This window comes from Alosa pseudoharengus, unplaced genomic scaffold (assembly GCF_046254945.1).
Source record: "Alosa pseudoharengus isolate Yale_2024_CS ecotype anadromous, Long Island Sound unplaced genomic scaffold, YU_APseudo_1.1 YU_APseudo_1.1_scf_22, whole genome shotgun sequence".
In the NCBI taxonomy this organism is placed as follows: Eukaryota; Metazoa; Chordata; class Actinopteri; order Clupeiformes; family Clupeidae; genus Alosa; species Alosa pseudoharengus.
The window spans coordinates 942623-951994 of record NW_027468680.1 but is presented as its reverse complement, the minus strand read 5'-3'; the positions used below and the strand labels follow the sequence as shown (position 1 = coordinate 951994).

The following is a 9372-nucleotide window of genomic DNA, read 5'->3' as shown; positions in this document are numbered from 1 at the left end:
CACACACCGTTAGCACCCTAACACACACACACACACACACACACACACACACACTCTTATACACAAAAGCAAACTCACACATGCGCACACTCATTTACATGCACATAAGTTGCAGGAGTAGGAGATGGAGACAAATTGACAAGCGTGATTAGTTTTGCAGAGAGAATGTGCTGGACCGAGCAGCGATCATATTTTGTACCGATATGAGGTACATCTAGTTTATTGCTGGTAGTTTATTGCTACAGAGAATCTGACACTTCAAATGCTGGCATATCGTGTTGTAAACCTTTGTCAATGAGCGTCACATTTTAAAATGAACTGTGTTACTGTAAACAGATGTGAATGGCAGGCTGAACACATCTGCAACAGAAGGAGGTTGCTACGTTAACTCCAGCTGCAAAGTCAGCCATCCTCACCAGCTAACACGATCATTCAGTTACTGTACAACAACAGTATGACAATTACGGGAAGATAATCGCTCAGATTTTCGTTATTAGGCCACTTGAAAATAGGCTATGTCAATCACTGGAGGTATTTTAATATTATGTTTTGTTTTGCTAATGCTGAGACCTTTTTGTGGTTTTGATCAGCCTAGTAATCTCAGAACAGACAGAGGCATTGTTATGCCACCAGAACAGACGTTTATCAGCTTTGAGGTAAAATAAAGTCTCCAGTCTTGTAAATTCACATTATGTAAAATCCATAACGTCACATCCATAACGTACCATTAAAGGTTTTAAAAGTAAGAAAGGGGCACAATTTGTTAATCATATTTTAAATTGATATAAATCAGCTTTGCACAGACACTTTGGACATTGTCGCATCAACACTGTATGTGTAGCATAAACTTTTCCTATAAAACGTTATGGATGTGACATGGCCATGGAACTTGCTGACTTAAAAACAAAAGCCTTACAAATATAAGGAGCTGTGATCTTAAGGCAAAATGAGCATAGACATTACTCCATTCCCTTGTCAATCTGGAATTTGTCAAATGATAACAATTTGTTGGAACCTTGAGTCCATTTATCCCCTTTTTAAATATGTATGATATTGCCATTTGAAAACTGTTGTTTCTGTATGGTTGCACACCATATTTATGATGTCAAAATAGTGTAATTCTCCATGAAATTCAATCAGATCAGTTACAAACAATAAAATATAGACCTAAATTAACATTTTAACAATAGTTCTATTTGTCCTTTTTCCATGGTAAGGATGACCTTTGCATGGAATTGCCCTTAAACAATTTGGAGGAATCTTATGAAAACTGTCTGCCCCTAAGACTGTGCCCATTGCTCAAATTTGTTGTAATTTATGCCAAATGTCAGGGTTATGACATTTAAAAAAACATAAAACATACCTTAATGATGATGATGACACCACAATTTATAAAGGAAAGAAGTTTAAAAAGAAAAACACAATTAACCAGATGGCTTAGAAGAATAATTGGTAAGGAAGTGCAAGATTATTCGACGGCCGCTGCTTTTCTAATAAATATAATGGGCTACATTAAATTTTTAATGGCCACCAGATGGCGGCATGGCATGGCACTGCACTTCAGGCCTTATTTGGATGTTAGCAAGTAGTGAAATGGCGCCATCTGGTGGCCGTGTGACATGATATTATCATTATTATTATTATTATTATTAATAATAATAATAATGTAAAAATACAAGTATGTATTTATAACACTTTTCAAGCATTGAGCACAAAGTGCTTTACAGACAAACATGAAGAGCGTTTTCTATGCACAACAAAAGTGCAACAGAAGTGCTTCGCACACAAGACACAAACAAACAAATTACAAATATTTAAGATGCCGAAGGAGCAGCGTACTCAGCAGCATCCCCCTTGACACCACGACAGACAACAGCTGCGTGAGAGAGCAAACTCCATCCTGTCTGTTCTGCAAACTCCATCCTGTCTGTTCTCATTCTCACGCTCTGCTCAACAATCCTGGGCATGATGAAGGCTGGAATGGTAACAGGTCAACACTGCCCCCTGACCGGGTTCCTTAAAGGTTTTCACCAACTCAGACCCCCAAGTATACGTGTTTTCCTTTGGAAAAATAATTTTGAGCCTGGCTTTATCAAACGATCTGATTTTCTTTGTAAGCAAATAAGTGCATATTTAATGAGCTAGGGCCTCATTTGTATATTTAAACACTAAAATTAAAAAAAACATGCAATACATTTTTTCTCATCTTAACATAAGTAATCAACTGAGAAAGTTTCATGGTGATAGCTAGGCTATAATTTAAAATTGATGATCTTATTATGCTAATTATGCAAATTGCCCAAGGTGCAACTTTTAGCAACCAAGTTGAAATCCATCCACTAGGCCTATAGATGACATTTCTGCAATAAAGCTTTAGGGTACTCAACATTTCTGGGTTCAAGAAAATGCTACTAGACTAGAAGTCAGCGGCGTTAGTTTTGGCACATTATTTTGATGTGTTGAATGGGAGTCAATGGGAGCCGTAAATCTCAGAAAAGCGGTGACCAAAGAATATTTCTCGGGATACCGTGATAGCGGTCGTGAAAGCGGTGTAATCCGAGGGTGACAGTGGAATAACGTCTTAACCCAGTTTGGAAGCATAGAGGTATTTTTTTTTAATGATGAACATTGTGGTGCCTGATATGTCATGCAGTAGACAAGTTAGTTAGCTATTAAGGATATTGTACTATGGGTTGTTGCATGTAGTTTTCGGTATTATGTTATATCAGAATCCTTATTAGCGTTCCATCCGGTGTCATCAGATGACGACTGCTAACCAGCTGAATTACCCAAATAGCCATATGGACATGTGTCAGTCATTTGTGGTTAACTTTGCAACAAGCGGTAACGTTTAATTCCCAAGTTCACCTGCAACAACTTCCATACCAAAGCTGGAGCGACAGTGGAAAACTGGCGATCTGAAGTAACGTTAGCGTTAAAAGTAAACTTTATCAGACATACAATGCTGCGACCCTTCTCACCTGTCACAACTGGCTAGCGATAAGTTAACGGGTAATGTTAAGGTAATGGCAAGACAGCCATGCCCGTTAATGTTAAGATCAACACGGCCCGTTGTTCTCTTGCTTTGTGGGTGAACGACAGTTTGACAGTAGCTTTACAATGTTAGTATCAACGCACTGGCAGCTCTGTTTCCAACAGAACAATGATGGTGGTTCGCTGGTGGTACCCATGTTAGCTAGTTGTTAGCGTGTTAGCGCACTGTGGTTGCCCTAACAACAGCCCTGACGTGGCCATGGCGTCATCGCTCAGGAGAAAGCGAAATTCTGTCAAATAAGTAGGCTACATTATGAGTACTGTCTGACCAATACATGAACATGCCAGAGATGCTCTCGCAATTGTTTTGGTGTCTATGCTGATACCCTCTCTCTCAATTCAATTTCAATTCAATTCAATTCAATTCAAGAAAGCTTTATTGGCATGAACGTTGCATGAACATTATTGCCAAAGCTCAATTACATGTACACATAAGAGGTAAAGAGGACAAAATAGAAAATAAATACATGCTTAACAGAATTGTGGAATTAACATATAAGAGGACATAAAAGTAGACATAGAAGACATAAAAGTAAAACAACAATTCTAATAATAAGAACAAATATACAACATTGTTGGTGGTTGTGGCCTCACTGGCTGTCCCTCAGGTTGTGGCACGCTGCTACAAATTTTGAAGCCAGAATGACCACATCCTCATTCTCTCCGAGGATGTAAGGCAATTTAGCCTCATTTGTCCAGGTTTGGAATTCATGGAGGGTTGAATTTAATTTATTGAATAATAATGTCCGTATTTCCTCATATTTTGGGCATTCTGTTAAGAAGTGGAGCTCTGTCTCCACAGCCCCCAAGCTGCAGTGTGAGCATAGCCTCTCCTCTCTGGGCAGCCAGGTCTGCCTGTGTCTGCCTTTTTCTATGGAGAGACTGTGCTCACTGAGTCTGTACATAGTCATGGTTTTCCTGAGTTTTGGGTCTTTTCGTGTACTCAGGTAAGTAGCTGTTGTGTATTCACGTTTTAGGGCCAAATAACATTGTAATTTAGGTTGTGTTTGGGTTACTTCTTTCCAATAGGTGATGTAATTTTCCTTTTCATTGTTTGTAATTTGGTCTAATTGTTCTTGCTACTGTAACATTGTCCCGGGCCTCAGTGATGTGGGATGGTGTGAGGTCACTGAGTCTCAGGACAAGTTGGCTAAGTGGGCTCCTTCCTATGTTTTGCTCTTGGCTTTGAAGTGCTAGATGGTGGAGTGAGTCGGGGTTGCTCATTTTAATGTGTTGCCAGAATTTAAGGGCTCTTTTTTGAATATTGATGATAAGGGGGTATTGGCCTAATTCTGCCCTGCATGCATTGTTCGGCGTCTTCCTCTGTACCCGGAGGATGCTTTTGCAGAATTCTGCATGCAGGGATTCAGTTGGGTGCTTATCCCAGGTTGAGAATTCATGTCCCAGACCCCATACCTCAGAGCCATATAGTGCAATTGGTTCTATCACAGTTTTAAAAAGTTTAATCCAAATTCTAATTGGTAGCTCCAATCTAATTGATCTTTTAATGGCATAAAATGCTCTTTTTGCTTTTTCTTTGAGTTCCTTCACAGCCAAGCCGAAGTGCCCCGTTGAAGTCAGAGTTATGCCTAGATAGGTGTAATTATTTGTCTGGTCAATTGTTCTGTTGCCTATTTTAAAATTGTTGGTGTTTCCCTGTAGCTTGGAACGTTTTTGAAACACTAAGACCTTGGTTTTTTCAGAATTTATTTTTAGGGCCCATGTGTGGCAAAATGTTGCTAGTACATCCATGTGGTGCTGCAAGCCCTCTTTTGTTGGTGATATTAAAACCAAGTCGTCTGCGAAAAGCAAGCACTTGACCTCAGTGTTCTGCAGCATGAGTCCTGAACCTGCAGAGTTCTGCAATGTGATTGCCAATTCGTCTATATAGACGTTAAACAGTGTAGGGCTTAAACTACAACCCTGTCGTACTCCCCTCCTTTGGGGAAAGAAATCAGTCCTGTTACATCCTATTTTGACGGCACACTTGCTGGTCAGATACATAGATTTGATTATGTCGTATAGTTTTCCTCCCACACCACTCTGGATCAGTCTATATAATAGGCCTTTATGCCATATGGAGTCAAATGCCTTTTGGAAGTCCACGAAACAAGCAAATATTTTTCTTTTATTTTGATTTACATGTTTATCAATGAGGGTGTTCAGGGTGAAGATGTGGTCTGATGTCCGATTTTTTTGGGAGGAATCCAATTTGGTTTTTGCTTAATACATTGTGTTCTGTGATGTACTCAATTATTCTTGTGTTAATTATGCTACAGAACACTTTTCCAAGGATGCTGTTAACACAAATACCCCTGTAATTGTTTGGGTCTAGTTTATCACCCTTCTTATATATGGGGGTGATAAGTCCTTCATTCCAGGAGTCAGGGAAGTATCCTACACTTAATATGAGGTTGAAAAGCTTTAGAATAGCCAATTGAGATGTGAGGTCTGTATGCACTAGCATCTCGTTCAGGATGCCATCTACACCACATGCTTTTCTTGGCTGTTGTTTGTTTAGCTTTTCCACAAGCTCTTTCTGGGTTATTGGAAAATCCAATGGGTTTTGATTATCTTTTATGGAAATTTCAAGGTTTTCCAGTCTGTTAGATATTTGTTGCTGGTCAGAATTTAGTGTGGGATGATTGAATAGGTTTGTGAAATGCTCTCTCCATATTGTACCATTCTGGATAGCTAAATCATCATGAGGCCTTTTGTTGAAATGTTTCCAGTTTTCCCAGAATTTGTTTGAGTCAAGTGATTCTTCTATATCATTCAGTTGACTTTGCATATATTTATTTTTCTTTGCTCTTACTGTATTTTTGTACCTCTTGAGGCATTCAGTATACAGAGCGCGTATGTCTTGGTTGTCTGGTTGCCGGTGTTTCTGGTTGGATAATTTTCTTAAGCTTTTTCTCTGATTTTTACATTCAGAATCAATCCAATGGTCTGATTTATTTTTCTTTTGTTTGTTTTTAATTGTGGTCAAATTTGAAATTTGAGCCACATAATGGAATAGCTTATGTAGATGGTTTACGGCCAAGTTAATGCCTTCTTTATCATGGGGGTAGTTTGTCGATAGAAATGAGTTCAGGAGTGATTGTGTTTCTGGGTGACCAATTGACTTTTCATAGTTTTTGGAGCTTTCTTTATCCCACCGATAGCTCGGTTTGATTTTGAACATTTTCTCAGGCTTTATGTAGGTGTTGGGGGTCTCTGATCTGTTTAAATAGACTGTTATTTGACTGTGGTCAGACAATGGTGTCAGTGGCTTGACTGTGAAGGCTCTCAGAAAGCTCATGTTTAAGTCTGTTATGGCGTAATCCACAGTACTACTGCCAAGATTTGAGCCATAGGTGTATCGACCAAAGGAGTCACCCCGTAGCCTGCCATTGACTATGCACAGACCCAGGCTTCGGCAGAGCTGCAGCAGTTCCTTTCCATGGACATTTGTGGACTTGTCGTAGTTTTGTCTAGGGGAGTAAGTAGGGAAATAGATGTTATCTCCTGTAATGAAGTCATCACCTTGTGTGCTGACAAAATCAAGTCCCTCACCAGTCCTAGAGTTTAGATCTCCACAGATCATAACATTCCCCTGAGTCTGGAAGTGGCTGATTTCTCCCTCTAGGTCAGAGAAGATATCCTCATTGTAGTAGGGGGACTCAATGGGGGGGATATAAATTGCACAGAGGAAGAGATTTTGAGGTGTCAGTATGGTTTCTTTTTTTATTTTCAGCCACAAATTATTTTTTCCTTTTTTGATTATTTCTATTGAGGGTAAGAGTTCTGATTTAAACCAAATAAGCATCCCTCCTGAGTCTCTACCTTGGGTCACGCCTTTTAGTTTAGTGGATGGGATAACTAGCTCTCTGTAACCTGGGGGGCAGCCAGTGGGCTCATCTCCTCTGCACCATGTCTCCTGCAGGATTAAAACATCAACATCCTTTACAGAGGAAATAAATTCAGGGTCTCTGCTCTTTAAACCAAAGACAGATGATCTTAAACCCTGAATGTTCCACAGAGAAACACAAAAAGATTTCATTTAGTCTCAGTATGTGTTTTTTGTTTGGTTTACAGTTTGAGAAAAAAAAGAGAGTGTTAAGAGTATAACACACAATATAGTATCATAGTTAGAGAGAGTAACACTTTTAGTATATTGAGGTATTTTGGAATGTAGCATTTTGTGACAGTAAAACATTTCAACATCAAATACAAACTTTTTTTTTTTTTTTTTTCCTCCATTTTTTTTGTGTGTGGTTGGTACCTCTTACCACGATCCACTGCTCATTAGGCGTGCACAGATGAGGCTGAGCATTTGCTGAATGTCTCTCAGTTCAGTGCTGTTTGGGCCTGCTGTTCCACTGAGCGCCTGAGCATAGGTGGGTGTTCCTGGCTGCCGTCGCTGGGGTGGTGAAGCTGCATTATATGGTGGTGCAGGCGTAGGTCCAGTTATGGTAGGTGCCGTAGTTGTTCGTACAGGCCTCTCCTGCGGACTCCTCAGTCTGCCCAGTTGCGATGGATGGTGTGTGTGGCGTTGAGAAGTATTTGGGTAACTCCTGTGTGTTTGCGGGTTAGATCTCCGAGAGAGAGCTGCGTCTTTCAGTGTCTTAGCAAACATAGGGACAGCATGTTTATGTAGATGGACGTGGTCATGAAGGTGGTTGGTGTTCATCGTCGGGTTATGGGCGAGGTGGACATTTGCCCGTAGTGCACAGTCCCTGGAGACGCTGGCATTTATCTTTTGGATGGTGAGGGGGTGGGCATCTTTCCTTGGTAGCAGAGTGGATATCACAATTTTGGTTTGTGGGAATGTTTTTGAGGCCTTCTCTATTACTGCTCTGAGTGAATCAGCCACTCCCTCTTGCTGAGTCCTCAGGTCATTCGTTCCTGTGTGTATCAGGATATGGCTGGGTGACCCTAGGCTTCTCTCATTTAGGAGCTCTAGTGCTCTTTGGGTTGTGGGGCACCAAAGTTTAGCTGCCTTGTGATTCGGGAAGAGCTTTTTCTCATCAACAAATTTGCCGTTTGAGTCTATGAGGAGAACAATGTCAGCTCGCTCTGGATGTCCTGTGTTCTGTCTCTCGTGTCTGGGTTGCTCGTGAACGGTGGCCTCTGCGTATGTTGATGGGGTAACCTGTGAGCTGGTAGGTGTTGTGGAAGGTGGCTGTGTTCTGTGGCCGGCAGGTGCTGAGGGGGATGCTGGCTGGCTGGAGGTGGTAGCCTGTGGGCTGGTGGGTGATGGCTGGCTGGAGGTGGTAGTAGCCTGTGAGCAGGTGGGTGTTGTGGGGAGTGGCTGGGCTTGAAGGACTTGGTTCGTATGGGTGGGGGTCACCGGTGCCAGTGGGCCTTGATGGCGTATGGAAAACAGCTGCTCTCTCAGGTCCTGCATCATGCCCTCTCTGTCCCTGAGCTCCTCTATGAGTGCTGCCCGCTCTCTCCTGTAGTCCTCTCTGTCCTGCTGCAGCTCTTTCACCTGCTGTCTTTGGATATCCAGCTCCTCCCTGCAGTTGTCTCTGTCTCTCTGTAGTTCCCTCACCTGTTCTGTGAGAGCAGACAGCTCATGCCTGTAGTTGTCCCTTTTCTGTTGTGGCTCTTTATCTGACTGCAGCTTAAGAACAGTCTCTCTGAGGTGCACCAGTTCAATTTCAAGCTGTGTGAATTGTTCTTTTATTATGAGGAGGGAGTTTGGTGTTGATGGTGGTTGGTTCCTCTCTGAGGTGGGGGGCTCCTCTGCAACCTCTGCTCTGCTGCTGACAGTGGGGGCACAGTCTGTTTCTCTCTCTCTCTGATCATGGGGTCTTTCATTCTCAGCTATTACTTTTAGCTTATTGAAAACTATTTGAAATTCTTGTAGATTTCCTTGTACCATGACAGTTCCATTCTTATAAATGTTCACTGTTGTCATGATACAATCAGGGTCATTTGGATCTCTTATTTTTATTTTCCATCCGTTGCAGATTCCCTCTTTTTTCACAGAGGGGTAATATTTAATCAGAGCTTTGTGCCAGGCACTTGGATTATCTGAATAGAAGATAAGGTTGCTTACTTCACCTTTCTTATAAAGGTCACCAAAAAGTGTCTCTGGCTTTTCCCTCAGAAGTTTCTGTTTGAATTGTTTTCTCTGATTTTCATTTGTGATCTCTGGGGGATATTGTACTGGACAGTATTCAGTGCAGAGTGGAATGGTTACATTCTGTGCAGGGCAGTGGGGGAGGGGCAGCTCTTCCTTTGATTGGCTCATTCTATGAGCTAATTTGAATGGCTACAATTTAGAATGTTGGTCAGTGCTGCCTAACGGTCCTTTTGAGCTGGAACTCT

At 41.4% G+C, this 9372-nt stretch overlaps 1 protein-coding gene across 1 annotated transcript in view; it reads left to right on the top strand.

The window, feature by feature from the left end:
* Positions 1-2534: 2534 nt before the first annotated feature.
* The window catches only part of LOC143139481 (centrosome and spindle pole-associated protein 1-like), a 29170-nt gene continuing 22332 nt past the window's right edge, over positions 2535-9372 (top strand). Inside the window, exon 1 of the mRNA XM_076300068.1 lies at positions 2535-2605. The gene's annotated coding sequence lies outside the window, so the exon portion shown is untranslated. The remainder of the gene's footprint in view (positions 2606-9372) is intronic.